The 18844-nt window shown below is 38.6% G+C and overlaps 1 pseudogene; it reads right to left on the bottom strand.

The window, feature by feature from the left end:
• Window positions 1-18844, bottom strand: part of LOC122355783 — a 57289-nt pseudogene that overhangs the window by 36502 nt on the left and 1943 nt on the right.

Consider the following 18844-nt stretch of genomic DNA (forward strand, 5'->3'; position numbering starts at 1 on the left):
GTAGTGCAGCTCGCGACAGCTCGTCGGCTGCACACTCCTGGAATGTGAATGGTGAAGCGACCTCAGAACTTCCGACTCCATAGGAGGAGGAGGTGGTGGGCTAGTTGCGACATACGACGGGAGGCGTAGACCACCTTGTTGGTTGATGTACGCAGCGGTCAGTATGTTGTCTGTGCGGACTAGTACATGCTGGCCTCGAAGGTAGTTCTTGAGACTGCCTAGGCGAGATGTACTGCCAGCAACTGCCAGGCAGTTGATGTGCCATTGCAGTTGAGGCCCGTCCAACCCCTGACACTGCATGCCCGTTATGCGTGGCCCCTCAGCCGGTGGTGGAGGCATCCGTGAAACCACAGCATACCTGGAGACCTTCTCCAGGGCACTCCGCCCAAAGGAACAAGAGGTCTGACCACGGGGTGAAGGTTTGGCGGCAGGCGGTGTTATTTGAACCCGGTGAGTGCCACTTTGCCACGCCCACCTCGGGACTCGATCGTGTAGCCAATGTTGGCGGTCTCATATGCATGGAGTAGTCCCAGCGGCATCACTCTGGCGCGGCTGCCATATGCCCAGGAGCCTCTGAAAATATTTCAGTGGGACCGCCGTCCTGCTCTTGAACATATTGAAGCAGTTCAACACCGGGTGTACGCTCCTCTGTGAGTGTGCCATCTGATCGATCGAATCCAGCTCCATCCCAAGAAAAGAGATCCTCTGCGTTGGACAGAGTTTGCTCTTCTCCTGGTTGACCTGAAACCCCAACTGGCTGAGAGTGCTGTAGCACCAGATCCCTGTGTTCGCACAACTGAGCCCGGGACTGAGCTAAAATGAGCCAGTCATCCAGTTGGTTGAGAATGCGAGCGCCTTACTCTCTCAGTGGAGCAAGGGCTGCCTCGCGACTTGCATGAAGACGCGGCGTGGCGACAGGGGAGAGCCCGAAGGTAGGACTTGTACTGATATGCTCGACCTTGAACCACGAACCTCAGGAATGGCCTGGCGCGGAAGAATGTCGACACATGAAAGTACGTGTCCTTCAGGTCGATCACTGCAACCAATCCTGGGACGGACGCACTGAATAGGCGTTTCTGTGTCAACATCCTTAACGGGAGTGCTCGATTCAGGACTCACAGATCCAAGATTGGTCGTAACCCACCGCCTTTCTTGGGCACTATGAAGTATGGGCTGTAAGCCCCGACCTCATATCGGCTGGAGGAACCGGCTTTATCGTGCCTTCACTAGAAGGACAGCAATCTCCGCCCACAAGACAGGGGCACGCGCATTGTTCACTGGCGTATAGCGGATCCCACTGAACTTGGGGGCGCCGGACGAACTGAATCATATAGCCGAGTCGAGAAGGGTTCGCAGGAGCCACCGGGATAGCCTGGGAATATTCAACCAGGCATCCAGAGACCGAACTAGCGGCTCGGCGGAACCACCGACGATGCAGGTGATGGGGCAGCGAGGGGAGTGCAGGGACCTGGCTCGGGCGTCTCGTGGCGGTCCGAGCGGGGTCTGAGTGTGTGCAACTCTTACCTGCATCCCCGCAGAAGTGAGGCGGGTAGGCCGTTGGTTTCGTCCTCCTGTCTTCCCACTGCTGCATATTAGCCCAAGGAGGCGCGAGTGGCGCGGAACTGGCCCCTCAACTCCCTCGCTCTCCCTGAGGACCCAGAGACAGAGAAACCACCCTTGTCGAGGGGTTTTAGGTAGCGGCAACATTCTCTGCCCGGCAGAGCAGCTCCCTCCATCCCCGGATCTGAGGGCCTCTTGCACTTGCGCTTTCCTCCAGGTTTTGGCAGGAGCCTGGACAGGCTGGGTGGCTGCCCTGCTGCCAGCTCCACGGTGCTGCCTAGATGGGGGCTGCCGCGTTGGCTGCACGGGAGGCGGTGGCGGCAGCAGGGCACCCTCGGCAACGAGCAGGCTGGCTGAGGTGGGCCGTCAGCGGCTGGGTGAAGGCAGCAGCTGCACGCGAGGCAGGATGTTTCTTACCTCAGTCTGCTTCTGGGCAGCGGAGAACTGCTGGGCAAAGTTCTCCACTGCGTCGCGAAGTGGCGGTCTGGGACATGGGGCATTCAAGGAGCGTGTCTTGTCTACTCGCGCATGTCGACCAGACACAGCCACAGATGGCGTTTCTGGACCACTGTAGTGGCCATCGCACAACCCAGAGACGTTGCGTTGTGACCTTCGTCGCTCGTGGCGCGAGGTCCATCACGATACAGAGTTCTTTCAGAACTTCCGGGTCATGACCACCCCTGTGCAGATCCTTCCGTGCCTTGGCCTGATGAACCTGCAACAACGCCAAAGCGTGTACTGCAGGCGCGCAGCTTGTCGGCATTGGGACATCCCAACTGACCGCTCCACTGGGGCGATCACCGTAACTCCTGGCTGTGCCGCTGTCAAGGGTGGTGAAGGAGGAGGAGCCACTGGGGCAGTTTCTGGCAGTGAAAGGTGCTTTCCACATCCCAGTAAGCTCCTCATGCACTTCCGGGAAGAAGGTACCAGGGTGGGGCCCTGAGAACCAGCGCGAGCCACCCTTAAATACCAATCGTCCAGCCTCGAGGGCCGGGGAAGCAGTGGAGGTTTCCACTTGATCCCGATCACCTCGGCGGCCTGGGCAAAGCATAGCCACCATTTCTAGATCTTTATCCAGTACATTCAACGCCTGGTAGCGCAGAGCAACCGGATCTTCACTTCCAGAAATGTCTGGCTCACCTTCCGATGCAGCGATTGACTTCTGATCATCAGGGGAGCCCAAGAGGTACAGCTGATACCCCACGTGAGGGTCCAGACTGCCCCTTTGCAGCTCCACTGGTTGCAGAGTTTAAGCTTTGTGTCACTGTGAATGGGAGCCCACCTGTCTGCAGCCAGGATGAGAACCAAGTCGAGCAAACACAAGCTCCGCCTCCTTTTTCAAGGCGACAGAGCCTGCCCATCACTCCGAGATGACCATCTGCCCCGCGAGAAATGATTCATCCACAACGCCACCTCAGCGTGCTAAGCCCAGGCACACGAGGCAGCGATTGTGACCATCACCTAACACCAGGTAACAACCGCATCCAGAAACACTGCGGGTGTACGCGTCGTCTGAAGCAAGACCCACGCTATCTTCCAAGGCTGGCGTCGAGTTTGCCAGGCGTAACGTCGTCTTTAAAAAGACGCACCCGCGAATGCTCTTTTAGTGCTGAGGCAAGAGGGGATAGCCGTTTTGCACACAAACAGGGGTAGTGCAGCCTGATTGTGGCAATCCACTCGACGCAGGAAAGCGACCTCCGCTGAAGCGCTGTACTCCAACACTTCGTAGATCGCGTCTTTGGAGTAGAACAGTCACGCTCGGCTCCGGCGAAAAGCTGAATATGCGCTGCACCGCTGCTTATTTATCTGGCCAGCGCTGTGATCAGCGGCAGCTGGATCGCGATAGCGCATGCCAATCTTCAATTGGCTCGTTTAGATACTCGAAGTAGATTGGTCTCTCGGCGAGATCCCAATTAAATCGGTCATCCGACGTGACTCGGATGACGACTGAAAGGAACTGAGTGTTATTATGATTGAATACATTATTATAATACTATTGTTGTTATGGTTATGATTTTAGGCCATTTTTTCATTAATGACTCTTTCGCTGTCTCCAGTCAGCTGCCTGCAAGTTGTTACATTATGAAATTAGATTTTGATTACTCAAAAATAATTTAATTATAATAAAATTTTATTAATAATTTAATTTTGTTTTTAAATAAAATGTTTTAGATTTCAGTTACAAATGAAAATCAGATAATTAATAGGATAATTAATAGATGGCTGACTTTTATATTTATTCACATGACATGGTTAGATTCTGTCAAAGGGTGTGATAAGCAGGAGAGCACCACGACTAATATAAATGAAAATAAAGCGTTTTAATCCACATTTAGAGATGAAAATAAACGATATAATTACAGGCAGGCAGGCAGACAGGACAATATCACACGTAAACACGGACGAGATCGGACAAGCGGAACTGAAAACACAGGACTTAAATACACGGGGTGAATGACTAAATTAACAAGACACAGTTGAAGACGCATGATACAATTAACTAAAAGTAGGTTACACTGAACACATGGCATGAGACAGAAACTATAACAAAGTCCAAAGACATGACAGATTCAGATGGTAAATATTGTATTTTTATGTTGGGTGTTCATATTACAGATAATTACCATGTTTAACATGAACCACTTAAAAATTTGATATTAATCAAACTAAATATTAAATGTTATTTGTTGTTACTACTGTAAATATGTATTTAATTATTATTTGATCTTCTTTAATGCCTTCAGAATGCTTTCTTATTAAAGTGATTTTGTTTCTGTATTTTAAAATCAGCTTTTATAATTTTTTATATTGATTGACATTCTAAAGACATGCCATTAGAGGATTACGGTAGTTGACATATAGTTAAAAACTTACTAATAGTTTTAATAGAATTTTTAAAGTGGAATCTGACATCGCTTCGTTCAAAATTGAACTGAAAATTATATGCTGGTTTCATCTAGCCGTGAGCAACTGGCCCCAACTGGTTTCTCCCAAGGGTTTTTGCTTCCTTGCTGCTGTCGCTTCTGGCTTGCTTAGTTGGGGACACTTAATTTTCTAGGATTTTCATTGATTTGATTAGAAAGATCCTATTGAAACTGAGCTGGTCTAGACAACAACATCCCTGCATTTCAATAATGAAATGCCTTTGTCATATATACATTACTTACACTCTATTTTCCAAATTTGGTAGATACAATATGTATTGTTAAAAAGCGGTATATAAATAAAGGTGACTGACTGATTGATTGATTGAATAAATTGTCATTTTTAATTTGTAAACAAACAAATAAAACTTGGATTGAACAAGGTCTATTTCTCAAGAAAAGAAACTGATGGAGTAGATGAGCATTATTTAACATGTATATGCCACATTTTGTGATGTGACCCTTCAATGACCCTTTAATTTTTAGAATGTCACCACGACAATTAATTTTCTTTGTGCAAGGTAAAATTTGAACAGCTTAAGCCCATCTAACCTGGTTGTGTCAAAGTTCATAGAAACATCTACTGTTGGTGGCCAGAGTCAACAGTAGTATATATATATATATATATATATATATATATATACACATATTAGCTTTTGACCTGACTGACACAACATGACTCGTTTACATCCAGTGTAGACAAAGCGTTAGTGACAATAGTGTGTCACAGATATTTTAAAAAGCTGTCTTGCTGGGCACTTGAGTAGTTTTTGTACAGAGCTAATATAGAAGCAGTCAGAGAAAAGCCATTTAGACAGACAGAGAGACTAAACACTGAGATAGGAAAAAAGTTACCACTAAAACATCGTACTGAGTCACCCCGAAGAAATCACTTGAAACTTTCCAGCTTTCTTTCACCTCCAAAGGGTTTCTTGTTTAGCCAGAAAATGTATTCGCCTCTGCTTTCAATCCATGACATATGTCAAATTAACAGCATGGCTCAGTGTTTGTCTCCATAGCAGGGTGGAAATGCAGTTGGCTACATTAATCTCGTCTTGGCTGGCACTACTCAGAAGACCAAAGCTGGTGCTCTAATAATGAACAACAACAGGACTGAGTACACTTGACGTACCATTAGCTGTCCTTTCCTTTCATTATAGCTAATAAATGTACTTTGTATTAGGGGGAGCCTGTACTGCCAGGGCCTGTGTGTGTGCGTGCGGGCAGGGAGTAAATGGTTGTGGCACTGTGGATCCTAATGGCTATAATGTGATACAGTGGGTTCATAATTCAGGTTGGGATGCAGGGTGATTAAATCTTCATTACCAGCAGACTGTTTCCTCTCCTGTAATTTATATTACTCTTTATTTTAAATGATGGATGGAACCAAGCAGTTTATGGCTTCAAAAAACAAAGCATGAGAATCAGCAAATCCAGCTAAGAAGAGAAGAAAAGAGGACAGACTATCTGTAATGAAAATTACTTCTGATTGTTCTAGGAAAAGCATAACAAAAGCTGGTGAAAATATCCAACTATAGGCTAAATAAACTCTTCTAGTATATACTGTTTGGATTTGAATAAACAGGGTGTAGGGAACATGACATAAATGCACAGGACATAAAGTTCACATTAAAGCACGTTTGGCTTGTCAAGCCTGCCAAAGCATGACTCCTCACTGCTGTTTACTCTTGCCTCTCGGCTGTTTGACACAGGGGTGAAGTGTCAAAATGGCAGTCTGGGTATACAATCTGCACAGATGACATCAAGTCAAGCTGTTCTCATTGGCAAGTCTTTCAAAAAAGTAGATTACTTGCCAACAGAGAACTTAATTTTACATTTTTTTTTGTTTGTGTGTTTGTTTTTACCAAAGGTGACTATGGAAAAAATAAGACAGCTTTTACACCAGGTACTAAACATTTACCTGAGCTATTGAACTTACTCGCTTTATGTCTTTTCCAAACGTTTCGCTGAAGCTGGTCCCCAAAATCTCAAACTGAACATGGGAATTTGATCCATTGTCCATGAAGTCCATAATTCCGGTGAGACCAGTTATACGGCCCTGTGGGAACAAAACTGTCTGAATCAATACACAATAAAGTGACACAGTAAAAAGAACTGAGCCAGATCAAAGTGCAGTGTGCTCTACCCTTTATACATTGAATTTTACCAATTACAATTTCAAACCTTTAGGCTTCCTTGGGCTTGACAATAAGAATGGCCATATGGCCTGAAGACACTGAGAGACAGGCTTGGCTTAGTTAGCATTATCACTATTTTCTCAATCTGTGCTGCATTTTGTATGTGGTCACACATTTAAGACAAGTTCTAGTTTTTAGAAGTAGCTGTATGTTAGAGTGTTTAAAAATTATATAAAAAGGTTGCTGAAACTACAATTTGAGTGTGACATGAACAGGGCACATGATAACCATCAGTATGTTAGTCAGATAATAATTTTTATTTCATAATTCTCTAAATGATTTATTAGTATGATTTAAACAAAAACTCTTTTTTTTTCTTGAATTGGTTTCGTGTAGTGCAACCTTATTTGACACTGGTCACACCAGTTATCACACCACTTCTCAGATTCATACCTCAACACATGATTTCACAATGGCAAAACTATACCACATATACAGTAATTCCATGACCATGACGACATTTTCTTTTTATTGATGTGACAAGACACCTTGGAAGAGAATGGGTTTAAGTGCTAAACAACAAAAACATTATTAGCGTTAATGGGGCTGCATTGATTTTTTCACTTCGTGGGTTTTAAAGATAGTGATGTGTAATTCATAATCAATGGCTTTCTGTCATTTTGACATCTAAAACATATATCTTGCATGTTGTTTTTCTTCACACAGTAAATAATCACAAGGAATACAAAACCTGAGGTAAAGCACCTCTATAGAAACAGACAGGAGGGGAGACTAAGGATTTGGGAGAGAAAGAGAAAGATTCAAGAAGTAGTGTAATGGAATAATGTTCATTAACTTCTCAGGCAAACTAGACTTACAAAATTAGACTTGCAAAATTAGGCATACAACATTTTTAGGACGTCGCGACAAACAGTATAGAGATGTCACGTTCTTTGTATGTAGGTATTTATTTATTTAAATTCAGAAAGAGGCTGACCTTGTGAAATATTAATCTTACTTTGGCCACAAAGTACTTGTCTTTTCATCATACAAATTCAAAGGTCAGAGTTCACCAACCATGAAGTTTTACACAATGTAATATAAAAAACATATATGCATTTTATGTAGATTCTATTAATCAAGAAATGAATAACTAATTACAAAATTATGTGAAATAATCATAATATTATCATAGTCCTGATTGGCATGGATTAATCAGCAAATGATAAACTGGTTACAAATATCTATTTAACAAGCAGGTTTATTACAGCTTATAAAGCTTATATAAAGCTATTAAAAATGTTTATTGAAAAAAAAAAAAAAAAAAAAAAACATGATAAACATGAGATAACATGAGATCAGAAAAAATATGGCCTTTGCAGCAAATTTAAATTAAAAACAACAAAAAAAAAAAACCTTAAATAAATACTTCTTAAACAACACTGTTAAACAAAAAAGTTATTTAAAATAAATATTAATGTTTTCCAGTCACTTTATTTTAGGTCTAAGGTCACTTTATTTTAACGACTTTTGCTTCAATAAACTCCTAATTCCTTTAAGTTTAGGTATTGGGAAGGATTAAGGATGTAGATTATGGCCATGAAAAATTTCTACTTTATATTAGTAATAAACAGCTAATATGTTAATAATGCTAATAAGCAACTAGTTAACTGGTCCCTACACCGAAGTGTTGCCATGTTTTCCTTACTATTCTAGAGTGGTGTGAGTAGCTCAAAACTTAAAAGCATCAACCATGAAGGCTTACAGCTTTGACTTCAGATCAAGCAATGATCTTACTGTAGAGAGAGCGGCGGAAGGTTCAGAGACATATCTATCAGTGGAGTGTTCCTCTCAGGGCCGATTAGAGGCTTTCTGCAGTTCTGTGTGGCTCATATAACGTTAAAAGGCCGTGAAATTGAGGAACACACACTAGACGGCTTGCTGCCCCTGAGAGCTCACGGAGACACCGCGAGCTCGTAAGATGACACATCAGCTACTGCGGCCACGCACCAACTATTGCACAGCTTTCAGTGGCCCCTAAGAGAGCTCTGTGTGAGGGCAACCAGCAGCTATCTCAGCTTGACACGCTGTGCTGGTGTTCAAGAGAAATGCAATTGCAGCAGTGAGAGGGGAAGGCAGCAAAACAACCTAGATGAAAGCAATTTGCATTTCAAAAAGCCATATGTCTGGGACCTGATGTAAAGCAAAGGAAACTATCATCTTGTCACAGTTGCTTTTATTCAACTACTCTCCATCTTGCCACTTCTAGTCTTGCATGCTGGATGTGACACCCGCCCTCCCTCCCCAACAGTTTGACAGACAGCTCTGAAAAAATTCTTAACATCAAACACATCATTACCTTTTGGATCGTTTCCAGCATGGACCAGCCTCCGTTCCAGGGCTTGGTTGACTTCCTGATGCAGTTGAGGCTGGCCATACTGTGCCACTTCCGATCTTCTAATTTCCGGTAGAATGCATTAGCCAGCATCAACACACTATCATAAGGTACAAATTGGACACCTGAAATCAAAAAGAAAAAAAAATAGCCATGTATTAAAATATTTTTAAAAGCCAAAATAATGTTTTTATTTAGCTGAAACTAGCGAAAATTCACATAAAATACTTAATAATCAATTATTTAATTATAATAAATACTTTAATAAAAGTGAATTTGCATTACAAGTCTTGAATATCAATGTTTTATTCATAGAATTACGACATAAATTCTAAATTATGTGAAAAACTAAAAGAATTTGAAATATAACATATAAATAGTCAAATAGTCCTTGATTTCCAAGAATGTAAATTTTGTCATTTTGATTCATCTGGCCATTAAGCACTTTTCCACTTAGAAACAGGCAATTATAAAGGAGTCTCAGCCCACAGGACATGATGCGCTTCAGGACTATGTTCACATATGGCTTCCTTTTGCATGATAGAGCTTCAGTTTCAGATTGTGAAAGCCTTTGCAATTTGACATTGAGGAACATGTGAGCCTCTGCCCATCATTACTTCTGGTATTGAGTATTCCCTTTTATAGCTAATCATGTTACGGACCTGATGTCAATTAACGCCAAGTAGTCGCTAGATGTTCTCCCAACTGAATTTTTAAAAATGTCTTGCTGTTTTAGCCCTTTTGTTGCATCAAATTTGAAATAAGCTCATTTAGTGGATAAAAATGTAAACATTTCTTTGTTTAAACAGTTGTTATGTTCTCTATGTTCTATTGTGAAAACAATATTGGTTTATGTGATTTGATACTCTTTTTAGTTTTTTATTTTATTCAAATTTAAAAATATCCGAACATTTCTGTAATTTATATTTGCATGTTTTTAATGAGGTAATATTGGAGTTACAGGGCATATTGTTTAAAAACTGATTTATTGACATATTCCCATGATTGAAACAAAATATAAGCAATTATAGACAACACATTTCAGTAAGTTGTACTGTACTGATGCTCATTCATACATATTTGTTCAATAACTAGTATGTTAAACCTGCAACAGGTTTTTTTCAGGGAGCGTCAGTCAAATAGATTTTTTTCATGTACAAGATGTTTCTGGATCAACATCCCTGTTGATCCTGGATCAACATTTCAGTTAACCAATTAGTACTGAGGATAACCTACAAGAAATGTCAGTTTTAGACTTTCAATCAGGGTTGAGCGCTTCTACTTAATAATAAGCTATGATTACCCTCTCATTTTAGGAATAGATTACGGGCAGAGTTAGGTTTAGAGTGTAAGTCTATATTTTTGGATGACAATTTTGATCCAGGATCAACAAAAGATGTTTGTGAAATTATATTTTTACTGTTTTTTAGATTTTTAATCAAAAATAAATATGTAAGACATCATTTGTCTAAAATGATATACATATTCAGAAATGACCTTCAAAATGTAATTCAAGTTATGAGCTGTACGCTCCAACGATGCATCCAGCACACTGTCTGCTGAATGTGCATCAGGAAGTGTCATCTGTCCATGACCCACACAGATTCAAATCAAACTTTCATGGCTATTTCTAATCCAAGTATGACATTTGCTGAGTGTTACAACCTGCTAGGTGTCAGTTATCATTCCAGCTGATGTATAAAACATAGTACCTGTCCCTACTACACAGACAACTGCTTCCTGATCACTGAATGACGGGCACGCTAGTTGAGCTGACAGGTCCATACAGGAAGACATTTGTCACACTTTAGTGGAACTGACCATCAGCTAAAGCACACGTTGGTGGTATTAGCAAAAGCTATGTGGGTGACTCGAGTGATTGCTTGTTTCTTGAGTGACAGGGAAAGGCACACAAAAGTGGATGCTTGTGTTGACAGTGCAGATTTTCAGACGAAAAGCTGACAGGTTTGTCACTGCTGTGAACTAGTGGTTTGCTTGTCAAGGTGATTAAACATCAAAGAACATTTAACCTCATTTTTTTATGAATAATTGAGGCGTAAGCCCCAGAGGATGTGCAAAAGCTCAGCCATCTGTCCTACTACTATGAAACTAGTGTTCATGCGGGTTCAAGCAGATTTGTGGACGTCACAGCAAAACACTTGGGCACAATAACTAGATTTGTGGATAACTGTATAATAAAAGGTCATCGCAAATTGAAATTAAATCTAGGTTTCAATTGTTACAAAAACACAAATAAAATAGATTTCAGACCAAAAGGACTTTCCATTGACTTAGTTATGTTGGATTAAAAAGTAGTTCAGATAGATAACCATGCTATGTCTGGTGATGCTGACTGACCAAAAAAGCTAGATCTTTAACCTAGTTAAGAAGTTTGGTAAGGAGTCTAGGGAAATCAGCATAACTAGTATCCAAAACTTAACTTTTGCACAACTTAGACCAGAAAGGCTGGTCATTTATAGCTAAACCAAAGATTCCTGACTTCCAAACCACCTACCTATACCTAACTTAAGTGTCAGGCAAAAACAAATTTGAAAGAAAAATGCAATTGCTCTAATATCTACATTGCAAATATACTGCTGTACCATTTATCTACTAAGCAAGTTTACTGCATCCAAAACAACATATGAAGCAGGTAATGTGATGGCATTTGTTTTCAAATGCACTAAAAGTGTTGTATAAAAATAGTAATGTACAATCAACAGCATGAAAATTATTCTATTATTAGTCTTTATTAATGGATAATCTAATTAATTTTTGATTTATAAATTGGTAACAAAGGATGTTAACTGGATAAGCATCTTTCTGGAGTTTTGTAAGTAGAGCCACCAATGAAGTATTATGACTTTATTGTAGTCTCCTGCTGAGTTAATGTGTGATTAAATGCATGATTACTTAATAATACATCCTTCTTTAGAAATAAACACAAGCGTGAACCTTAAATTATAAAGATATTTTGAGAGCGAGAGAGAGAAAGAGAGAATATAATACCAATGATCTTTTTATGGGTAAATTGACAGCAACCCTTTTATTGAAAATAATGGTCTTGCCAGCAGTGTTGGTAAACAGGTATTATTAGGCACTTTTTGGTATCTGTTTAGATGCATGCAGTGAATTTTAATGTTTTGAGTGAGAACAGATTGGTATTAGATTACTCAACTGACATGCGTTGTTATTATCATCAGTCTCAAGCTACATCAATGGTAAATTGAATAATTTTAGCTTTTACTGTGTTTTTACTAAATAAATGCAGCCTTGGTGATCATACGTTGGACTGTAATATCGTTTAATAAATAATAGCATCACAGAGAATGCATAAAAATAAATTTTCACACTAACACTTTTACCTAAAAAAAAAAAAAAAAAAAAAAAAAGATAAAACCTCACATAAAAATGAATAAATTAGCAATAAAGATAAACATCATAAGCAGCTGAGAGTCTGTGTCCCTATGTCTCTAAGAGGTGGTTATATCCATATATCTCTAGAGGTTGGTTTGAGACTGCATATGGATTTGATCTTCTATAAAGCATCATCAACCTTATGATGATGATGATGATGATGATGATGCCGTTTCTATTGTTTCTATGGTTACTGACCTCCAGCGACTGCAGGTAGCCCTCCTGAGAGGTCACAGAGCAATGAGGAGATGCGGTGGTTGTTCCTCATACAGCTCACACTGCTGTCCTTCCACAGAGGAAAATCTGCCTGACGACCGTCATCCTTCCCCAGGAACTGTGGGCTAGCTCCATAATCTCAGTATCACTGATCTCCTAAACTCACACAGAAACAAAATACAATCATACTTCTTTATAAAACAGTTTAAATCACATGCTAATATAGAGCGATGTCACATGCCATCTGTGCAATATTGCTCACGCTGGAGAATAATCTCGTTGTTATAAATAATAATGAAGTGGTACTCTAACGCTTTTAATTAGGGAACACATAACATGCTAACACAAAACTCTGGTGAAAAACTAGATCAAAACTCAAATATGCTTCACATGAAGTGCTATTGGTCTTTAAAAGGCAGCTTAGGACATTGAGAAAAGGTACTCAGAGAAGAATATGAAACAATCAATATACAAGAAATTTTGAAGCAGTATTGGGAAGGCTGGGCTGGGTGTAGCTGTGTATTATTACAGCAAATTGGGTTATTTAAAAATACTGTTGGAACAATTAAAAAGCGATAGAAATGGTTTTCAATAAGAGAACTAATTCATGGAAAAAAATTAAGATTCAACATCTCTCCCTTTAACATCTTTTGAGTGTAGAAATTTGAGACAAATGTATTGTTTGAGAAGAATTCACAACATTATACATAATAGTTAACAATGTTGTACACTTCAACTCAGAGAAGCAGTACCACAAAACTGTTATACTAAAGAAAATATCAGAAATACAGGCAGGGTTGACCAACAACAAAAATATTAGCAGTAGAAACAAACTGACAAAATGTGAAATTGTATGAGCAAAAAATGATAATAATAAAAAAAATTATTACTGTAGAATTCTTGTAATAAGTTACAGTGGCAGATAGCAAATTTTCCATGGGACAATATAGTATTGTTTGTCCTGTTTTAGCTTTTGCATTTACAGTGATCACTCGCATAAGTCAAGATGGCAGATACTGTGTAAATAAATTAAGGCTAAACAGCTCTGTTGCTAAAATATTTATCATCAAGATGTTGTTCAGCCATTATTTATAGTCCAGCCTGAAAACTTTCACAGGTACACTCTAAAAATTCTGGGTTATTTAGCTTTTACTCAAATTCTAGAGTTCAGCATGGGCCATTTTTATTAGGTTATTTTTAAATATTTTTACCCAGGTGCTGAGTAGTTTTTCTTATTATTAGTTTTTACCCAAATTCTGAGGTTCAGCTTGTTGTATCAATTTATCCTGTAATTTATTTATTTATAAAGGGTATTATTTACCTAGATGCTGGGCAGTTTACATACACATTGAAACCCTCACATACCTACCCAGCGCTGGATCAGTGTAACCTAACGTTGGGTAAACTGGGCCAAGCTGGTTAAAACTGGATTTGTCAGCAGTCTTTTTGTGTTCTGTTCGAGAGAAACTTACTGATTGGAAATTTTAATTATCACTGTATAAATAGGAAAATGTCTGTGTAGATGGAATTGGGTGAGAGATAACACTATATTTCCTGCAAAAAGAAGAAAAGTTAGCACAAAAAGAGACCTTAAAATCTAACATCCTTTTCCCATTCAATGTATGTCCTCTTATATTCCCCCTGTGACTCTTGGTTCAAAGGATATAAGTTTACGCTAAAAAGCCTACTAGTGTTCTCCCTGCACTGATGGGTTTTCTGCGATGCTCACTGTAATTGCACAGTCTGCTGTTTCAAACATCTGGGGAAAAAGCAGTACCTTCTGCAAACAAGTTCTCACTCCCAACTAGTCATATATAGATGTTTGGTCATGTTTTAGCACACCGGATACCTTGCAGTGATTTTTCTTGATGCAGGGACCCCGCTGCTTTCAACAGCATCCTTATTTATAACCATTATTGTATGCACAAAATAGGGCTAAAAGATCATGACGCTACTTCCTACACAAAGGTGGGATTTACCTTTGTTTGAAATTGAACATTTGCGAACTCTGAATCATGTGTACAAACTGTTTTCCTGGAGGATATAAATAAATTAAGTAGAAAAAAATAGATTTTGAGCTCCGTTTTCATGTAATAGATATACAGTACACATTTACATTAAATATTAAACTCTGACATTATATAAATTATTACACAGAAGTTAAATCAAAATTATATGAGAATTATATATATGGGAAATTATATATATGGGATATGAGTTTTGGCAATAAAATTGAATGTATGGCACAACTGGCATTTTATAGTCCATATTTCATATTTCCTTAATATCTTATACCTTCGATGATGTTAAACAGTATCACATGGCTGGGAATATGCATGGAAATGCAGATGAGGTTATGCATAATAAAACTAGGTGTTGTAAGCTCCATATTTGTTTATTATGGGATGGAGTCGGGTGGATTTGCGTAGACACAATCTTCCCTAACTAGGATTTATAAAGAGGATTTTTGGTTTTGGTTGAGTTTTGTGCATACACGAAAATCTAGCTTTTGAAGTGTGTACACTTTTAATATGAAATATGGCTTTTAGTATGAAATTTTATAAATGAGGCCCCAGTTCTTTTCAATAATCAAGGAATCCAGTCAGACCGAATGGGGTTGAATTGAGTCAGCATCGCGTCGCCTCTCTTTCAGAGGTAAAATCTATGAATTGCCAAATGACCTTGAACTGCGAGAGCAAATGAATGGTTTCAGCTGTCTTGTTACTTGACTCCTAATTAATACCATTAACACATAAAATATGCCCAATCATCATAATTTACAGCGAGCGAGCAAAAAACTTCATTTTCAAAAACCCCTGTAATACTCAATAAAAGTGCGTCACGTCTGCTCCAGACCTGATGTGACACTAAGCACTTTTCACCATAATGGCGGCTTTTATAAATACTAGCATTGGGGTGTATTTAAGCTTATGCGCACTCTACAATCACATCCGTGCGTGCACGCACCTTATAAATAGAGGCCCCAGGTGTAAATGTCCTCCAAAATGCATTTTAAGACAGATATAAACCTGATGCATAAACCACTTCAGGAGGTGGTCTGGGCGCATTTTCAGACAAAAACTGGACAAGTGAAAATGCATCTGGTTGTTGAAACCACGTTTGTCACTCCAGAAATGTAAAATAATAAACATGTGAGACAGGTGAATGAGCATCTCTTCAGCAAGCCGATGCGCAAACTGCCACGAAAGGAAACTGAAGGCACGAGTCAGTCCGCTGCATAATTATCTATATTAAAGATAGTAGAGACAAACTTATCTTTCCAGTGCTCATGCCGTGCGCTCTCTATTGCATTCTTTGATCTTGAAATCAAGTCTTTGATCTGATGCTTTCCTGTAGCTCAAATAGTAGAGTTGTAAGGCGCGAGCAATGCAAAGATCATGGGTTTGATTACCAGGAAAAGAATGGATAAATATAAAACTGTAACTTAGATACAATGTAAGTCACTTTGGATAAAGCGTTTAATAAATGTAAATTAAATTAAATATAGCATGGGAATTTGAGATTGGATTTATATCCATTTTGTGACGCGACACATTTATGTGGGCCATAATAGAATGGAAAGGTTTTAACTCAGATAGATATCTGATCAATGAAAATGCATGAAATGACCAGGTGGGAAACAAGTTCACTTTAACTCAAAGGAAACAATAAAACACAAATGACAGAGACCTGTATCAGGAGTACTTTTACGTAAAACAAAAAAGCAAACAGCGCATTTATTTAGACAATTTGTGCCATCTGGTTCAGCGTAGGGCCATTTTTGAGACAATATCAGAGTGATACAAATTATAATGTGCTCGTTATTTCGTTTCTTTTTTTTCTGTACAAAAAGCATTCTCAAAAAGTATTTCTCATCAATAATATAAATTATGTTCAGAAGAGGAACGGAGAATGGCACATGGAGTAAGTGATTAATGATGAAGATTTTTCCCTTTAATAATGAAAGGGAGTTATATCTGCATTTATACTGCAGTTATTGATGACCATTTATTTATTTATTTCATAAATAAGCAAAAACTAAGTTATTAAGGCATTATCTGCATATCATTAAACACCATATTCAGTACAAAATTTACTGCTGTTCAGCCAATGAGAAAAACTACGTCTTCTTGAGACAGATACATGATCGTTTTTAGGAAGACCACGATAGATTTTGTTCTTGGCTCAAATAAAAAATAGAAAAACACTTTATGTACTGTATGATTTCTGAGATGTGATCAATGACGACATATTTTCTTAGAATAAAGCTCTGTTTTCTCTTTTTAAAGTCAATTAGTATAATTACCAAAGCAATAGAAGATACTATTTATAAGAGAAATTAATCCTTTGAAGTTTTAGTCTCATTTCTGTTTAGTCAGATGAATTGTAATGTGGAGAAGAAGTGAACAATACTACCTAGTGTCTCCTATACAAATTCAATCACATCTATGCATTTGTGTAGTCAGCAGAGGAGTGAGATGGTAAATATTGCTGCAGCAACATATGTGGTGCTTCAGCAGCATGTTTAACTGGAAAGCTTCATCCTTCTGACAATTGCTTAAACAAATCTGGGCCTTACAGCAACTCATGATTGACTTACTGAAATTTCAATCACATTTGATCGATTAAACACCATCTGCTTTTGTGTAATTTGCTTTAAAGATGAATCAAAGATGGTTGTCGGATGTTTATGTGCTTTAGCTATCACATGGCTACAATCACAATGGAGAATTGCTGTTGTATTTACAAGCCCTCTGTTTATGTCATTACTACTGACATAGCATTTTAAACAGCGGTTCACTCAGTGGGGCTGAATAAAATTGCATCATTTCATCATCATTATTATGCAGATTTGATCCACCACCATTTCTAAGGCATACTAACTCTCTCCTACAATATTTTTTGTAAGATTTGCCTTTATGTCTAGGGGCATTTGCCTTTAGGTCCGTTTATTCATGATATTTGCTTTAATGACTATATATTGATTATACAATTAACTATATCCCACAATAAACAAACACCTTAATTTACTTAGCAGATTCACTTGAAAACATGATAGCATTCATTAAATAAATACAAATCTGACGCACTGATGCCATGTTACACTGGGATTACTGCTTTTGACAATCACAAAAATGCACACTCTAAAATGGATATATTATTTTTAATAAAACTGTTATAATGTAGTTTTCTCTTACCATATATGACAAAAATTTGCTTACTCCTCAACAAATTTAATGAATAGCTATGGTCTTTTATGTTGTCGTGTCACCTGGACAACAGCATTTTTGAGATTTAATAAGAAACAGTTTTATATCTCAATTTTGGAACTTACAAAAAATAGTTGATGACTGTTTTATGTTTAATATATATTTTTATGTTAATTAATCATATATGTATGTCTATTTGTTAATGAGGATAGGTGACTGAGTGTTTGTTTGTTTGTTTGTTTGTTTACTGATTTTCATGGTATTTATTTGATTAATATGTGCCATGTTTAATGATATTACATTTAAGAGCATCTTTGCTATTCTTAAGCTCTGCAGATAATAGAACACAATCATGAATTATGAGTAAATTGAGTACATAAAAATACATAAAATGAGTTTTAGTACTGTAATCATAGCAAATATTCAAATTAGAAAATATGAGAACTAAATATGTATACAAAGCTTTGTCTATTCAATTTATTTAAATGCTGAAATTGTTCTTACATTTTCTTGGCACTTTCTCAAAGACAGGGATTTTTATTAAAATGGGCCATTATGTTTTGTTTCATTTCAGCAGGAAGTACTTTCTTAGGTACAATAAAATAACTTGATCAACCTACAAAGTGCAGAGGGGCCATTTTGACATTTTCTTTCTTTACATCATTTGGCAAGGGATTCCCAGTGAATTATGCTGTTGCTGCATTCGCTTCAGGGGATCACACTTGGATTACTTTTTCTGCTTTTGTGGGATCAAGACTGGTGATACCTTTTGTTTTATTTTTTGTATAGCTATGGATTGGCTGATTTCATCCAATACCACTTCCACTAATTTATGGATTATTTCGCTCTATGTTTATTGCTTGTATAATGCACAATGATATGGAAAAGTTGTTTGCCCTTTTCCTTTCCTTTTACAATCTTTACTTCAGCTATTCTGAGAATTCAATAAAAAGTACAGTAAGTATTAAGCCTGCAGAACCAGTA

This window comes from Puntigrus tetrazona, chromosome 12 (assembly GCF_018831695.1).
Source record: "Puntigrus tetrazona isolate hp1 chromosome 12, ASM1883169v1, whole genome shotgun sequence".
NCBI lineage: Eukaryota > Metazoa > Chordata > Actinopteri > Cypriniformes > Cyprinidae > Puntigrus > Puntigrus tetrazona.